General features: G+C 35.5%; 1 protein-coding gene across 4 annotated transcripts in view; it reads left to right on the forward strand.

The window, feature by feature from the left end:
• The window catches only part of CDH12 (cadherin 12), a 1,144,846-nt gene that overhangs the window by 863,546 nt on the left and 263,749 nt on the right, over positions 1-17,551 (forward strand). The gene's annotated exons all lie outside the window — the stretch shown is intronic.

Here is a 17,551-nt window from a genome sequence, read left to right on the forward strand (position 1 = left end):
GCAAGTCATGGAAAAGACACAAGAAAAAATGAGAAAAATGAAAAAAAAAAGCAGCAAAGAGTACATCCAGTATGAGCGCAGGTGGATATAAAGACGGAAACTACAGATAGGACGTATTTGAGAGCGGAGGGAAGGAGGAGGATGAGGAATGAAAACCTAGCCATTGGGTACCATGACTATTATCTGGGTGATGAAATAATCTGTACACAAAACCCCCATGACACTCAATTTACCTATATAGCTTACCAGCACATGTACTCCTGAACCTAAAAAAAAAAAAAGTTAAAAAGTAGAATAAAATAACTAATTTTTTTGTTTCCCAAAAAGCCCCAAAAGATTTTTTTCCATGTTTATTGCATAAGGTGAAATGGAGTCACATGTCAACTCTAGCTCAGAGGCATTCTGGGAGGAGTGAGCGTTTTAATTAGGCACACTGCCACCCAAACCACAGCCACGGGTGACACATGCTGTGACTATGGAAGGACTCTATTAATAAGGAGAAGGGGGACTGGATATCCGGTAGGCCTTTAGCAGTGATGGTCATGCTCACTATCAACTTTGCAATCAGATCCCCAAAGGCTAAGAAACTGTAAAAGACATTGCTTAAAATAGAAGTTCACTAGCTTCGGTGAAATCAAAGATAGCATATCTCATTGTCTTATGACTTAACGTTCTGAAGTAATCATTTACTGAAAGCTACAACAATCAATGGTGATAAATTTAGAGTGTGAAGTCATATCTGTGTTTTTACTCCCTATCTTCAAGCTATGTAGGATTGGACAAGTTATTCAATATGTCTTGGTCTTTATTTTCTAATTTATAAAATGGAGAAATTTTTGAGTGAGAACATTACTCTGGAAAAAGTACATACCCAATTATCATTGATTTACGTTTTTCTAAAATTTGTGTAATCAATAATATTTGCAATGACTGAGTAAAATATTCAGGAAAAGGAAAACTGTGAATACAATTTTATAGAGTACAGATTACTTCTTTTGTCTAATGATGTAAGTAAACAACAAATGCAAAGTAAAATGTCTGTTGATTTTATTTATTTTTTTTATTTCGAGACGAAGTCTAGCACTGTAGCCAGGCTGGAGTGCAATTGCACAATCTCGGCTCACTGCAAGCTTCATCTCCCAGGTTCAAGCAACTCTCCCGCCTCAGCCTCCTGAGTAGCTGGGATTACAGGCACATGACACTAGGCCCAGCTAATTTTTGTATTCATAATAGAGACGGTGTTTTGCCATGTTGTCCAGTATTGTCTCAATCTACTGACTTCAGGTGGCCTGCCACATCTGTTGATTTTAATAGCTATGATAGGTTTTGTTTCAAGCTGAATCGATATTAAGTAAAGTATAGGTACCCTTTTACAGCTGAAGAATATTGTAAAATAAATTTCACATTAGCTAAGTCTGTGTGCAGGTAAAACATTTGTGTGCTATCCAACCATCACTTAAAGACTGAATGTAATAATCTTTGATTCTTCTACATGGTAAAATGTGAGGGTCCTCCTGGCTGCTGCAGTATTTCCTGCCAGTAGTTATTCATACTTTCTACATGGAGATTAAATGAGTAATTATGTCATTTTACACCTGGAAACAGACATGGTGATGGACTGACTCCAGATTGCTATAGTAAAAATGAGGAGGTTGAGTCTAGCCCCTTGCTTTTTTGTGGAGATTAACCAAGTAAAAGGACAACCAGAGTTGGGTCCTCCTGTTCTTTCTGAGACTTACACATAGAGCTTTATCTGTTTGGTCTTGCCGATATCATTTGCCCTCAGGCCAATGGCTGATGTGATACCAGGCTCAATGTCCTATGTGACATTTACCTAGTACACACAGATATTGTCTCAAGCTGTCAAAGAAAAGAAGGAAATAACCAAAAAACATTAAGCATAAGAAAAACACATGAGGTGAAGTGTGGTGATTCACACCTGTAATCCTAGTGCTTTGGGAGGCTGAGGAGGAGGGAAAATAGCTTAAGGCCAGGTGTTCAAAACCAGCCTGGGCAACATAGCAACACCCCATCTCTACAAAACAATTTTAAAAAGAAAAAGAAAAAAAAAGCAAATAGCAGGAGTCACATTTTTTTTTTTTTTTTGAGACAGTCTCACTGTGTTGCCAGGCTGGAGTACAGTGTCACCATCTCAGCTCACTACAACCTCTGCCTCCTGGGTTCAAGGGATTCTCCTGCCTCAGCCTCCTGAGTAGCTGGGACTACAGGCACCCACCACCACACCCAGCTAATTTTTGTATTTTTAGTAGAGACGGGATTTCACAATGTTGACAAGCATGGTCTCAATTTCTTGACCTCATGATTGGCCTGTCTCTGCCTCCCCAAGTGCTGGGCTTACAGGTGTGAGCCACCATGCTAGGCCAGGAGTCACATTTCTACTCTGTGACTGAACTTCAGCAATAACAGCAAATGAGCAGATCGGCTCAAATAACAATGAGAAAAAGCAACCAGACGCAAGTGGGTGCAAGAAAATAATAGGTAATGCCTAGTAGTGCAAAATATTTGCGTTGTACTAAACTCTTAACTTACTATCTTATTTAATTCTCCCAATTGCCACAGCTATTCATACAAAGTTAATTATTTTGCCCAAGGTCATCGCACTAAACCCAGGCAGTTGATTTTAAAGTCTGTGCATTTAAATGATACTCTACATTATATCTACCTAGAAATACAAAATAATTTCTAAAAAATAAACCTTCACTAGTGCTCAGTATACTTGTTTGAGGAAAACCTTGATGGATTGATCTATCTACATTTATGGCTGGAAAATCCCATCACAAGTGGGCACCTGTAGACTAGACTTGCAGTTCCAAAGACATGCCTTTAACCGATATTGTTCACTAATACTAAGATTTATCACGGACATTGTAAAAGACATTTAATGGCTACAGTAGTCTGAGAGACATATTCTGGGAATATATGTTTCAAGCTGCTGCAGTTCTTCTCAGATCAAATCATATTTCTTGTGAAAATAGTGCAGTGTTAACTGATAGCGCATCAAACCTGAAGGGACAGTTCAATGGGTTTGTGTGCTGAGTTGAAAAGGAAAGTCAATTTTCATTTGCTCTTAGACCCACATTTTGAATCAGACAATATTAGATACAATGGCAGTGTCAGAAGCGATGGTCTCATGTTTGCCTTTTAAATGTTGGTGCTTCATTTTTAAGACCAAGATAGAAGTATGTGAGAAAAAGCACTCAGAGAATACTGAACGGTAATTCTCTCATGATGAATAATATGTCTACCTTAATTGACACTTGAAGAAAAATTGGTAAGTCTCAGCTAAGAAAGCATAGTAACTAAAGGTTGGTTTGTAAAGTAAATAAAGGAAAAAAGGGAAGGACTACTACTATTGCTTTTTTTTTTTTTTTTTGAAATGGATTTTTTTTTTTTTTTTTGCTCTTGTTGCCCAGACTGGAGTCCAATGGTGCCATCTCTGCTCACTGCAACCTCCACCTCCTGGGTTCAAGTGATTCTTCTGTCTCAGCCTCCTGGGTAGCTGGAATGACAGGCGCCTGCTGCCATGCCTGGTTAATTTTTGTATTTTTAGTAGAGATGGGGTTTTACCTTGTTGGCCAGGCTGGTCTTGAACCCCTGACCTCAAGTGATCCACATGCCTCGGCCTCCCAAAGTCCTGGGATTACAGGTGTGAGAAACCACACCTTAATCTTAATAAAGATTCCCTGCAAATATGTTCTGCTGCAAATTGTAGATGGTGGAAGTTCTTCACCTCTAAGCATTGTGAATGGAACCGGTGACCTTTAAGGTGAACTTTATGATTAAATATTTTCATTTGTACCGTTTAATTTCCTATGTATGATGTTTTAAAACAAACATGCATGAGCTATAGTAAATATAAGATTCTTCCTTATCTATGCCTCATATTGAAAGAAAAAACCTTCCCTTGAGAAGGAGAAGAACAAAAAAAGGCAGAGCCTAGGGTACTGTGTGTAAGGAAATGAAGGATATACCAACTTCTCAGGACACCAACTGTGGTCCATTCATTCAAATGACACAAGACATTGTCATCTGTTGAAGTTTGTTTATATGTAAGAAACTATTTATCATTATTCCTCTTAAAATGCTGACCCTGAGGCCAGGCGCGTTGGCTCAAGCCTGTAATCCCAGCACTTTCGGAGGCCGAGGCGGGCGGATCACGAGGTCAATACATCAAGACCATCCTGGTCAACATGGTGAAACCCCGTCTCGACTAAAAATACAAAAAATTAGCTGGGCATGATGGCGCGTGCCTATAATCCCAGCTACTCGGGAGGCTGAGGCAGGATAATTCCCCGAACCCAGGAGGCGGAGGTTGCGGTGAGCCGAGATCGCGCCATTGCACTCCAGACTGGGTAATAAGAGCGAAAACTCCATCTCAAAAAAAAAAAAAAAAAAAAAATGCTGACCCTGAAAATATTCTATAAACACCTAGCATCAATGATATTTTACCCAGCCAATTATAAGTAAGTAGGTTGATTTTTCTGATATTGTACAGTTTTAACATTTTAATATAAATTTTGATATTTTAATTATTAATAACACAAAAGGATCAGGTCTCATTTTAAGCATGAAACTCTTTATGTCCTCTGTACTACATAAACTCAGATCGTAAGATGCAAGAGCAAACTAACATGCTAATAGATAAAACCACACATGAACTGCGGCGGAAGGACTGGAATTGCACTGTCACTGCAGCGTAAATGTATATCTATTTTTAAAATTTTGAAAGCTTACACTTTTCTCAGGTTTAGTTAAAAAAAGATTCTAGTTTCATTCTCTCCTTTATTGACCGCTGTTTCTGCTAAATGGACAAAAGAGGTTTACATTGCTCGTTTTTGGTTGGTTTTGCTTATAGTTAAAGATTATAATTAAATACATAGGGCCAAGGAGAGAGGAAATTAACAGTTACATGGGAGAGGAAGGAGAAAGTAAGAATGAAGGTCACTAAATACTGCAAATGTTGATGTTTCTGTCTCCTTCACATACAGCTATTGGCCTCCTGCTATAGCCTTAAATCATCTGATCCAGAGAAATCAAAACGAGAAGTTTTTTTAAAAATACTTCTTTCTCTTCAGCAAGTTTTCCTTCTCATGAAATACATCCTCATCTCTCAAGTCACTTGATGTCATGTAGTAACTTTTAAAGCCCCCTACCTCAAATTTGAAAACAGTATTTTGAGGTGTAAAATCATTGTAGATTTTATAAGCAATCCTAAATAATCAGGTGAATTACTTGACCTATAATTATCTATTAGCTTGGAAATTTGCAGATCTATTTCATTTATCTATTTGCAGTGCAAACAGAAACAATTTTAAAAATACACATATTATTTGACATTTTTATATCTTTTGAGTATGAGAGAAGGTAAAAGTAGAAAGTAGAGAATCTTCTGTCTGCATTTAAGTGATATAATTTCAGTTATAGTCATGGAATCTCTAGTATTTATCACATAGTTTTCCCTGGAGAAACATCGTTTTTAAGTCTTGTCTATTATTGTTTACTTCAAACTGTATAATGTATAGTAAACTATTTATGGATAAGATAAATTACACTGAAGCTTTAATTTTCCGGGTTTACGGCTCTCACTTGTGACATAGAAAATGAAGAGATTTAAAATCCATTTCAGGCATGTAACTATAATTTCATAAAATTTTATACCCTACAATATATAACATGTGATAAAAGATGTGAAATGCAGAAAATATTCATCATTTACTGCTTCTTCATGGCCACAACTTTTGGGTCCTTTAAATAGGGATAAATATTGAAGGAAAAGTATCCTTTTTCATTGCTGAAAAAGTTCTAAACTAGATTCCAATAAAATTTAAAATAAAACAAAAGAGAAAGTGCATTACTGAGCCAAAGTCAGGACACAAGAGTTTTGTTCCCAGCCTCTGAGTGCAATATACTGGACGAACATTTTCATATTCCAATCTTTAGCCTCCTCATCTTGATTAAGAAGAAGAAAAAGATTGATACTGTCAAAGAAGATAATATTCATGAAATAATTCATGTCTGCAGAAATTATTCAAATAAAAGTATTAATGTAATTGTTAATAAACAAATGATCCCATTTCTTTTGATTTACATTTTTCTCTTCAAACATACACAAGTCAGATAACGAGGCTGGTATCTACTAATTTTACTCCATGTTATATTTTTCTGTGTTGCTACTGGAACTTGGACTTCATGTGGTCCTTACTAATCTTGGCAGCCATCAATTCTCAGTCCCTGATGCTTTTTGGCTCAACTGACTTTTTCCTCATTTAAATGCTGTGTAACACATTTACATATGAAATCATTATGAAATTCATTAAATGTAATGCATTTTTATCTGAATCCATCAGAAAACCAAACATGTTTTGCTTTTAACTGCTTTAAATTTTATAGGAGCATAATATTTTGATTTATGGAACATTAAAAGGCTGCTATAATGAAACACCTAGCCCAAATAGCAGGAGGTAATTTTATCTGGTATAACAGAAAGAACCCTAGGCAGAGAGTTGGATAACCCAGTTTCTATTCTGATTTCTGTAATTAACTAGCTCTATGATATTGAGGAAATCACTTAGCCTTCCTGATTCTCAATTTCCTCATTTGTGAAATGAAGTAATTGAAACAATGTTCTCTAAGGAACTTCCTAGTTCCAACAGCCTGATTTTATGCCGACAGAAGCCACACATGAAGACCATTTTGTTTCCTTTTAAAATCAACGCTTCCTTCTTACCAATTTATATTACACTAACAACATTTTTGCAATATCTGATCACAAGTATCACTAGGTTTAGGAGCTACGTATGGTCAGTATAATTGGGAGGCAGCTGGCGTGGCCAGGGCCAGTCCCTTCAGCCAAGGAATGGGCACTGGTCTAGACTGGCCAGCTCAAGTCACAGTAGAAATTGTTCTAGTACAAGAAAGACATGGTCTACACCTCAAATAGGTATTGGGGGGAAAAAAAAGTGTGTGTATACTGATAAGTACCTGAGTGGACTGCTCAAATACCTTATTTTCCTTCTTATGAGAAGGTCAATAAATGTCAACTTCATTAGCCTCAGTGTGTACTCAGAACCAACAAATGGTTGGTTCTGAATCCTACTACTCAGAGAAGGATTCAAGACATAAAATGGGCGGCGATTGTTATATCTGTAGACATAGAAGGATCAGAGAAGTAAAAGTACTCAACATTTTATAATGCACTAAATGAAGCCTGTTATAAACTAAAATACAGCAAAATGTTTCTTGCAGAAAAGCATAGGAGAGATTAGCTTGGACAGTAGACAAATAGTGTTACCACAGAGTTTCAAGCAGACGACTTAAATGTGTTCTGTCAATGATGGTGATTTTTCCTGTGTGTGCCTTAGGAAAAAGGAAGTGGGGAGAAACTATAAACCCTGGCCCCACATTTTCCCAAGGACATTTAGCATAATGAGGTGGCTGCTAAGCTTTCATTTTCAGAAATCTCATGTTTCTAAAACATGCTTAGGATGGCTTAGTTGGAGAATACTGGCATGGAACACGGTAAAATTAATCTATACATTAGTTTAAAGTTTAATTAACTGCCACTATTTGAACAGAAGAAAAAGAGGCCTATACCATGACGTATCAGTACAGAAGTAGACAGCGCATTTCATTTGCCATTGGACAACATTTACATGATGAAAGCTCTGTCTCTATATTGAGCTCAGTATACACTAGATCAAAGGCCCAGATCTTCCTCCTTCATAAGTTTGCATTGGCTGACATTTCACTCTGACCTAGTAGAAGAAACAGAGTTGTTTTGAACTGTCTACAGGATGATTTAGTTCAGTAGTGAGTAAGCAAAACCTACTGTACTGACTTTGATGTATAATAAGGTTTCTCTTCTCATGTTATGCTTGGGGATGTACTGATGTACTTGTCCCAAATACGTGAAACTTGAATACAATGAGTATTCAGTAAATGCCAGTTGCATGGAGAAAGAAAGTGGGAAATTGTGTTTTGGGAGTCACTTAGGCTGAAAGTTGGTTTTCTTTTGTTTGTTCTTTAGAGAAACAAAAACAAATTCAGAGTAAGACTGATGAGGTCATTATATGTGGAAAAGTCAGGAATGTTTGTTGGAATTGACACGATGCCGTCAGAACTCCTTCCTCTCTCATTTCCTTATTTTCTTACCTCAGTCGCCCTTTTTGTGTAGCCTCTATTTACAGACACCTCACATTGCCCAGGGTGCAAAGTGAGGTGGGGACCGTCTGTGTAATGAGGCAGCTACTCTTTTTTCTAAAAAGCTGACCATGATTACTGGCCAGACCTAAGACTCTTGCTCAGCTTGTGGGCAAGGGACAAAATGTAGTGATTACCAATATCACTATATTCACAGATAGAATAGGTACCAAAACACTGATAAAATGAAGGGGTACGTGTCAACCAGAAACAGTGGAGAAAAAATACTGGCAGGGAAAAATAAATATTCAAACAAATTAAAATGTATCAGAGAACTGTAGCACATAACCAAGAAATAAAAATTCTCTTTAATCTTAAGGCATAATTTTTTTAATGAAGCAATGCAAATATTAGATTTCAGTATTTATCTGTATTTACTAGTGTTCTATTGCTGCACTACCAATTCCCACAAACTTAGCAGTTGAAAACAACCCTTATTTATTAACTCAGAGTTCGGCAGGCAAAAATTCAACCTCGTGTGGTGGGGTTCCTTGCTCAGGGTCTCACAAGATTGAAACCAACGTCTCAGCAGGGCTGCATTCCTCTCTTGAGGCTCTTAGGGAAGAATAGCAACTTTGAAGATAAGTCATTCGTTGGTAGAAGACACTTCCTGGATATCTTAGGGTTGAGGACTCCTTTGTTACTGCCAGCTGTGAGCGAGGTTGTAGGTAGTTCAGCACCTGCAGGTTGTTTCTCTGAATGCACAGCTTACAACACGTGTGTTTGCTTTCTTCCAAGCTGACTGGAGCATGTGTTTTGGACTTCCTTTTCTTACACCTGGAAAAAACTTTCTGCTTTAAAGGTCTCATGTGATTGGATCGGGCCCACCCTAATAATCTTCTCTGAAGGTTAACTGTGCCGTATGACATAACACAAGCATAGGAACAAAATCCATTGTCTTGACAGTCCTGGGGATTATGCAAGATGTGCTCACTCAGGGGAGAGAGTGACTTTGGTTATAGAATACTTCCTACTATGCTGTAGGTTTCATTTCAGTCATAATTGAAAGTTGAGATTTGGTTTGGATTTAGTTCAGTATTGAGTAAGCCCAAGTGACACGGTTTGGCTCTGGGTCCTCCCTGCATCCACAAATCTCATCTGGAATTGTAATATCCACATGTTGGAGGAGGCACCTAGTGGGAGGTGATTGGATCATGAGGGCAGATGTCCCCATCATCATTCCGATAGTGAGTAGTTCTCATGAGATCCGATGGCATTAAGCTGTGGCACTTTACCCCGATGATCTCTCTTCCTGTCTCTCCTGCCACCTTTTAAGATGTGCCCTGCTTCTTCCCCTTCCCCTTCTGCCAAGTTTGTAAGTTTCCTGAGGCCTCCCCAGCCATGCAGAACTGTGAATCAATTAAGCTTCTTTTCTTTGTAAATTACCCAGTGTCAGGTAATTATTTACAGCAGTGTGAAAATGGACCAATACACCAAGTTTTATGATGTAAAATAATACTGTAAAGTATGTTTGAACCCTGATTAGTCTTGGAAATTCTGTCTATAAATTCTGTCTGTAACTTATCTTACTAAGCAACCAATGATACATGGGGAAAAAATTGTAATAAACAGTAGATAATCAGTAAGAAAACTATCTTTTTTTAATCTTGGAAATCATGCACTTCTACAGTCAATAACATTCATGTGTCAGTTTTAAGAAAATGTACTACAAACACATATGCGCACATATAATTTCATGGACTCCAAGAATCATTAGGAGAAACTTAGTAATAAAAAATTCAGTTTCTACTGAAAAGCAACCAAACTTTAAAAGACATGTTCAGTGTTTAAAGCCTCAATCAATGCCAAAGTAAGCACCTGCTTTAATAATCCTGAAACTCATTTTTAAAAAAGTATCTGACCTTTAAAAACGCAATAGCCTGAAATCAATTTATTTCAGTCAGGCATTCAATAATACATACTTGCTAAAAGCAGTCGAAGTTCAAGTTACAGCATCCGCAACAGCTAGTTTTTATTTGTTTTTTATTTTTTTGCATTTTTGCCTTCTTATTTTATTTTTTTCTTTTAAGTTAAAGTCGGAATGGAACTTATCTCTTTGGCAGTTTCTTGTGAATCCTGTTAGCCTATGGGAAATAAGTGAACTCTGAGAATGATTCCTTTCTTAATGTGTTTATAATGAGAGCTTTAGAAAAACGATCTCTCAATAACCTGTGTTTAGAAACAAGATGTAATTTACCACATGTCTTATACAGGATAGTTACTATTTATCTTTGGGATTAAGATTACTCATTTTCACACTGTGAGGCAGAAAATAAATATTAGGTATAAATTATCATGCAAATAAGATAATGTACTATAATGGGATATAAGACCATGAGATATGAATTCTTGGCAATAAATTTGACAAAAAGCTACTTGACTCATAATGCAAAGAAAGCAAGCTAATATCTTGTATTTATTTTTTCTGCATTTGTGATATTATACTTTTAGATCCATTTAATGTAGTTGCTGTGGAATAAGGAAAGGAAATAAAAGATTTCAGTAAGGTGCCTTCATGCTTTAACATGCTAAGCAATCCCAATAGTAATAGATGCTGCCAAAAATAGGTCACCTTCAAACCACCCTTGAAAATAAGCAGACACCGTAAATTCAGATTGTGTTCTTAAGAACATTTTAAAGACCACTGTTTCATATATATATATATATATATACACACACATATATATATATATAAAATACATGTTATATATAAAAATATATGTATTATATATAAAATACATGTTATATGTAAAATACATGTTTATATATTTATATATAAATTACATGTTATATATACTTGATTTTTATATATATATAAATTCAGATTGTGTTCTTAAGAACATTTGTAAGATCATTTTATATATATATGTAAATATATATAAATATTAATATATATAAAATATATAAAAATATATACACATATAAAACAATGGTCTTAAAAATGTTCTTAAGAACACAATCTGAATTTATATATATATATTAAAACAAGTATCTACATAGCATATGTACTTGCTATATATATTTTATATATAATATATTTCATATATAACATATATATATATATATATATATGGCCTTGTATTTATTTTGCAAAACTTGTGCTTGTCTGAGCACAAGAAAATACCATCTTTTTCTCTTTTTTCTCTCACATAAAACATATATAAACATCATCACACACATGTGCAAATCTGTGTAATTAGTTCACTGTGAGAAAAAAAGTAGGTGTTTTAATGACCATTTCTCCTCTTAAATGGAATTACTGTATTACCTTTTTAATATGATGAATTTTATGTCTTTCAAAGCAAATTATGGCACAATGTGCACAACAAAGAAAAATGTTTTCTTTCAAAAAACTGATTCCCTGAAAGCAAGTACTAAAGCGTTTTCTGTTCTAGTACCCAGGACAATTACTAATGGGCAGCCAGAAGTATTTTTCGATGAAACTATTTTTATTAATGCATTCAGAATAATACAAATCTGTCTTTGCTCAAGCAAACCGATGTCACAAACAAAACCTTGTGTAGTTTGCATCTGTTGCTAATTCAATTCTCTGACCAAAGATTTAGCTTTTTTGTTATTTCTCTGCATATAGTTTCCAAAGTTTTTATTTTTTTTCTTTTAATGACATTGTATTATCAAATTAAAAGTGAGATTATTTGGTTTAAATACCAGTCCCAAATACATGTGGGGTGAGACGACCTGGTATAATCTCTGCTCTGCATATTTTTACTTGTGTCTCTCGAGCCAAGTTAACCTACCTGTGCCTCAATTTCTGTATCTACAAAATGAGAATGCTAATGGTAGGGTTGTGATCACAGTGTCTTTCTGAGTATTAAAGTAGGTTTAGACACAGAAAGCCATTAGAAAGTTGCCTGGCAAAACATAGAAGCTTGATAGCTTTTGCTACCATTATATTAAATCCAATTAATTTTCTCATGCACATTTATAGAAGTTAATATAAATGGAAAGAAATATTGCTACACTGGGCTTATTTGGATGTGAAGAGAGAGAAATGAAGGAAAACAAATATTATGAAGCCAAGTTCTCTACAGTATTCTCCAAATTTATGATATAAACATTACAATGTACATTTTACATATGAAGATTCCAAGGTACAAAGAAATTTAGTAATGCATACAGTAACACAAAGGTAATAAATGATGTGTTTGGGATTCTACCCTTCAAATATCTCATGCTCATGCTATGAATTTTAGCTCTTTTTATGTTGTGTATACTCTATATGCTAAACAAAAAAATCAAAAGACAAAACAACATTTAAAGATGGGCTTGCTCTATATGCATGCATTCATTCCTTTAAAAACTCATTAGTTCATTAATCCATTACTGAGCATGGACCATGTTGTCTGTATTTGATCTGATGAAAACACAGAACTCACTAAATACAGTACAATTGTGTCTAATTTCATATCTGAACCTCTAAATTTAGACTAACTCTGATAAAAAGTGAGAACAAAGGACAGAAAGAAGGATAAAATTAAATGGGAGGGATGAAAAAATGCACATCAACCAGAGAAAGAATAAGATTAAACAAAAGGATCTGATATCAGTGTATCATATTGCTGCATTATCACTTATTGGGAATTGAATATATCTCTCAACTAAGTTAACATCCCTTTAAGTGTGAGAGAAAGCCACTGACAGAATTAGTAGCATCTAAAACTAATTTCAGTGTAAAAAGGACTTTATATTATCCCCATATTGTAGGGTCATGTCATTCTGGTACAGGTTCTGCAAGCAAACCACTGATATGGAAATCACAAATATATTCCAAATTTTAACATAGTTACTTATGTTAAACATTATATCTTAAAATTTTAACATATTATTTTTGACTAATTAATCATTTCCTTTTTAAGTCAAATGAGTGAGTCAGGAAGGCGGTCTCTGTAACAATCTGAGGACTTATGGTTGGGGAAAGACGTCACCTACTTTTAAGTCAAAAGATAAATGTTTTACCTGCTGATCAGGAAACACACCCCAAAGCAAAGGAAAAAGTCTGGTCAAAACATTGCATTGCATCTACTGAAAACTAATTAACTGGTTTAAAAACAAAAGATCCCTTGGTACTACAAAATTCAATCACTTTCACAACAAATGGATAAACTGCTTTGTGGAAGAATTTACTAATACATTGAAGAACCTCCATTAGAAACGACATTTTTATTTGATTTCTTAAAACTTATTTAGGAATAATGTGTGTTCTAATTATTTTTATTTCATGAAAAAGAATACTTTTTCTTATACAATTATTATTTTTTGACAATCTTGTGGCTACACTTTTGTCTTTTCTTTCCTCCTTCCTTTCTATTTTTCCCTCTTTTCCCCCTGTCTTCCTCATCAAAATTCTTAAGCCTTCTGGGGTCAATCCTGTCACAAGGAAAGTACATTAAAATGGCTGTAACGTTTAATCCATGAACTTGAGTGAACTCTAAACTCTCCTCAAATACACGCAGATGTATAGGATTCTTACATTTCTCCTAATTTCTACTAGAGAATCTACCTCTTATCTCTTCTCCAGCCGTTCCTTCTACTCACCCAATATTAACCCAAACATGAAGAACAGCCCTATTTTTTTTTTTTTTTTTTTGAGACAGAGTTTCACTCTTGTTACCCAGGCTGGAGTGCAATGGCGCGATCTCGGCTCACCTCAACCTCTGCCTCCTGGGTTCAGGCAATTCTCCTGCCTCAGCCTCCTGAGTAGCTGGGACTACAGGCACGCGCCACCATGCCCAGCTAATTTTCTGTATTTTTAGTAGAGACGGGGTTTCACCATGTTGACCAGGATAGTCTCGATCTCTTGACCTCGTGATCCGCCCGCCTCAGCCTCCCAAAGTGCTGGGATTACAGGCTTGAGCCACCGCGCCAGGCTGCCCTATATATATATATACATATATATATATACGTATATATGTATATATATATATATATACGTATATATATATATTTTTTTAATTCGAAAGCTTGTGAAGTTTTAACGAAACCCTAGAAAGTGAAAAGTCTTAGCTCAAACTACAGAAAGTTGAAGATTTAATGTCTGTCTCCCGTCTTTGTAGAGGTCCTCTTTGCAGCCTTTAGACTGGCAGACTCTTCATGGCTTGCCTCAAGGTCTTACATGCTTTTCCCACAGCTTTTGTTGTTCTACTTCCGATTTTCTGTTTTTAGCAAACCTTGATGTTTCTGGAAATGTCCATGAATACCCCAGATTTCTTCTTATATCCTCAAAATTAGGAAATCAAGCAATTTTTTTATTTGCCTACTGTAGGCATTTTTCTTTATTTCTTTTTCCTCTCTCTGGTTTTTGTTTGTTTGTTTGTTTGTTTTTGTTTTGTTTTGTTTTGTCTTTAGATCTCGCGCTGTTGCCCAGGCTTTAGTGCAGGAGTGCAATGGCGCGAGGCGCAATCCCAGCTCACTGCAACCTCTGCCTCCGGGTTCAAGCAATTCTCCCACTTCAGCCTCGCCAGTAGCTGGGATTACAGGCATGCGCCACATTTTTGTATTTTTAGCAGACTCGGAGTTTCACATGTTGGCCAGGCTGGTCTCAAACTCCTGAGCTCAAGTGATTCGCCCACCTCGGCCTCCCAAAGTGCTGGGATTACCGACATGAGCCACAGCTGCCGGCCAGCATTTTTCTGCTATTGAAGGGCCATGATCACATCCTGTAACCAAAGCTACAGTTGTGGTGTTATATGGGGGGATGAGGGGAGTACTTCTCGCTACTACATTCGGAAACATTCTATTCTGTGCTTTTTATTCACCTTTCCAGTTACAAATAAAATAGGTGATAACGGTGAGGCACACATCATTTTGTATTTATTCCCCTGTATGGTGGATTTTTTTTCTAACTGTCTTTAGATGATTATTTACGCAAGTTAGCTGCAAAGGGCTTTGTGTGAAGGATCCCCCCCCGCTCCCCTTCTGATGATTACAAGATCAACTGGGAGAACAGATGGTAAATAAAACCGATACATTGAATATTGATCCCTGAAGTTATGCAAAAAAGTGATATTAATTCACAAAGTTTCATAAGCAGCAGACACTTTTCCTTAATATGTCTAAACATTTGAGATAACATGGCACTCATCATTATACTTAGATGGCAAAATTGTTTGACTTATTAATATAGTCCTATCAAGAACAATCAAGGAGTTTAGTCATAGCAACCAAATTTTCACTTCCCTTTGTATCAGTAAGAAATACAGAAAACCTGAGACCCAACTTTTCTATTCTGGTAAAGACATCCTATTTATGAAGGGAAGATTATGAAAAGTCTCAGTTATGGACAGAAAGCCAGATAGATAGCTGCAATTGTTGAAATCTTTGTCTTCTTCAGATGATGCCTTTAGACTCAGCATTATCCCTCTTGTTCTCTCTTGAGAAAGAAACTGTTTCGGAGATATGCTAAGAGTAGACACTGTGGAACAAATGCTTGATTTATAAGTTGTTTTGTCATACTGCCACGAAGAAATGTGAATTTAGTAAATAGTTTTTAAAGGTTTATCCCGATGTATTAAATTTTACTCATTAATAAATCGTGTATACTTTGGCTGTATCAAAAAATGCAGAATATTTAGCTAGATTTAGCTTCTCTTTTTGAAACCTTACTTATATTTATCTTATTGTTAATTGATTTAATTTAATGTAGCAAGACATTTTATACCATCAAATGAAAGGGTATTTAAAATAGGAAAATAAAAACTATATAGTAAAGGAGAAAACAAAACATTAATAGAAGTGACTATAATAATAAAGACTAACAAAGAGAGATTAGATTAGATGGAGTTTTACATTCGAGTTCAGATTTGGGTTCAGCTGCTTTATTGGGATTATTAAGTGCATGTGCAAATAAATTAGTGTAGGACATATAGTTTGATAATTATATTTTGCACTTGGGACTATTTGAATTTAGTTAAAAGATTTCATTATCATATTTGTCATGATAGCAGATAAGTGGTTAGTCAAAATTAAATAAAACCTTTCAGGCATGTAACATAGTATTTAATATTCAGTAAGGGCTAATAATAGTAACAATGAAATGATGAAACAGCAGTAATAAGAAATGATATCTAACTAATGTAATGTTATTAATAACTGATAGTTATTGGCATTTATTTTTAAATCTATACTAAATCACATACATTTATCTAGTATTCTGAAAAATATCTACATTGTTTGAAATAATACATCAAATTTATTGTTATTCAAAATAGAGATTCCATTACTGAAATTTTGAAATGAGTGGTTTACTGTCTGTAAATGTTTTTCCTTACAGCCTAGCTTTGTGAAATATGTTTAACAAGTTGGAAATGTAAGAAAGAAGCTATTTTAAACTTCTTCTCTCATATTTTTTTTCCCAAATCCTGGGTCCAAGCCATTGACCTCTCTAACTTTTACAGAAGTATTTATTCACGTTCTGTGACACTCTGAAATAAGAGGTTATAATTGGAATGAGCTAAAGTTGTAAAATATGACAATCTGAGAAAATAAGATGGCTTTCATATGTAGTCATGAATGCAGTGTTCAAGCAAAGTAAGAAAGATGAAAGACAGCATTGGGGAATAGTATGTTGGTTTCTTTTTTTTTTTTTCTCCTATAACAGGATGTAAAATATATCCTAGCACATAAGCTTTTTTGCTCTTGAGCATTGCAAATATTCTTTGTTCTTCTGTGCACTTCTTTGGCATACCTCTGGGGAGGCATGGGGGACTTTTTGAGATGGATTTTTACTCTCTTCGATAGAAGGTGAAATATTTCCAGATGATAAATAGCTCTGGGTCTTTTACCCAGGCAGGGGAGTTCTCAACTCACATTGGGCTGTTAGAGGGAATTCCTAACCTTGTAAAGTAGTATTCCTCTTGCTCATATGGCAACAATTAAACTGGGAAGAACAAATGAGTCTCCTCAGGAGAGTAGACCAGCACAGAATGTTAAATATTCTTCGGCATTCAGTGACTTTGGAAAGAGAGAAATTTGCATAACATTACTCAGGCAGAGTTATAGATCATCTTTTAGTCTGATCTTCTTTTATCTGTAAATACCTTAGGTATAATCTAATGGCTTTGTAGTTAATATAATGGCCACTATGATGTTCTTGAGCTCTGAATAAGTACAGGCATGAAACCAGGCAGCTTCAAAAAAGGAAACACTGTTTTAGTTTACCAAGAAGAATCCAGCAAAAGTCGTTTGTGTTGTGTATAACAAAATTATTTCAGACACAGAAACAAAATTTTCTTATATTCATATTGACTGGCTTAAATGAGTAAACTCTGTATGTAAGGAAATAAATCAGGGACAGTATTACTTTGAATCTCAA

This window comes from Callithrix jacchus, chromosome 2 (assembly GCF_049354715.1).
Source record: "Callithrix jacchus isolate 240 chromosome 2, calJac240_pri, whole genome shotgun sequence".
NCBI lineage: Eukaryota > Metazoa > Chordata > Mammalia > Primates > Cebidae > Callithrix > Callithrix jacchus.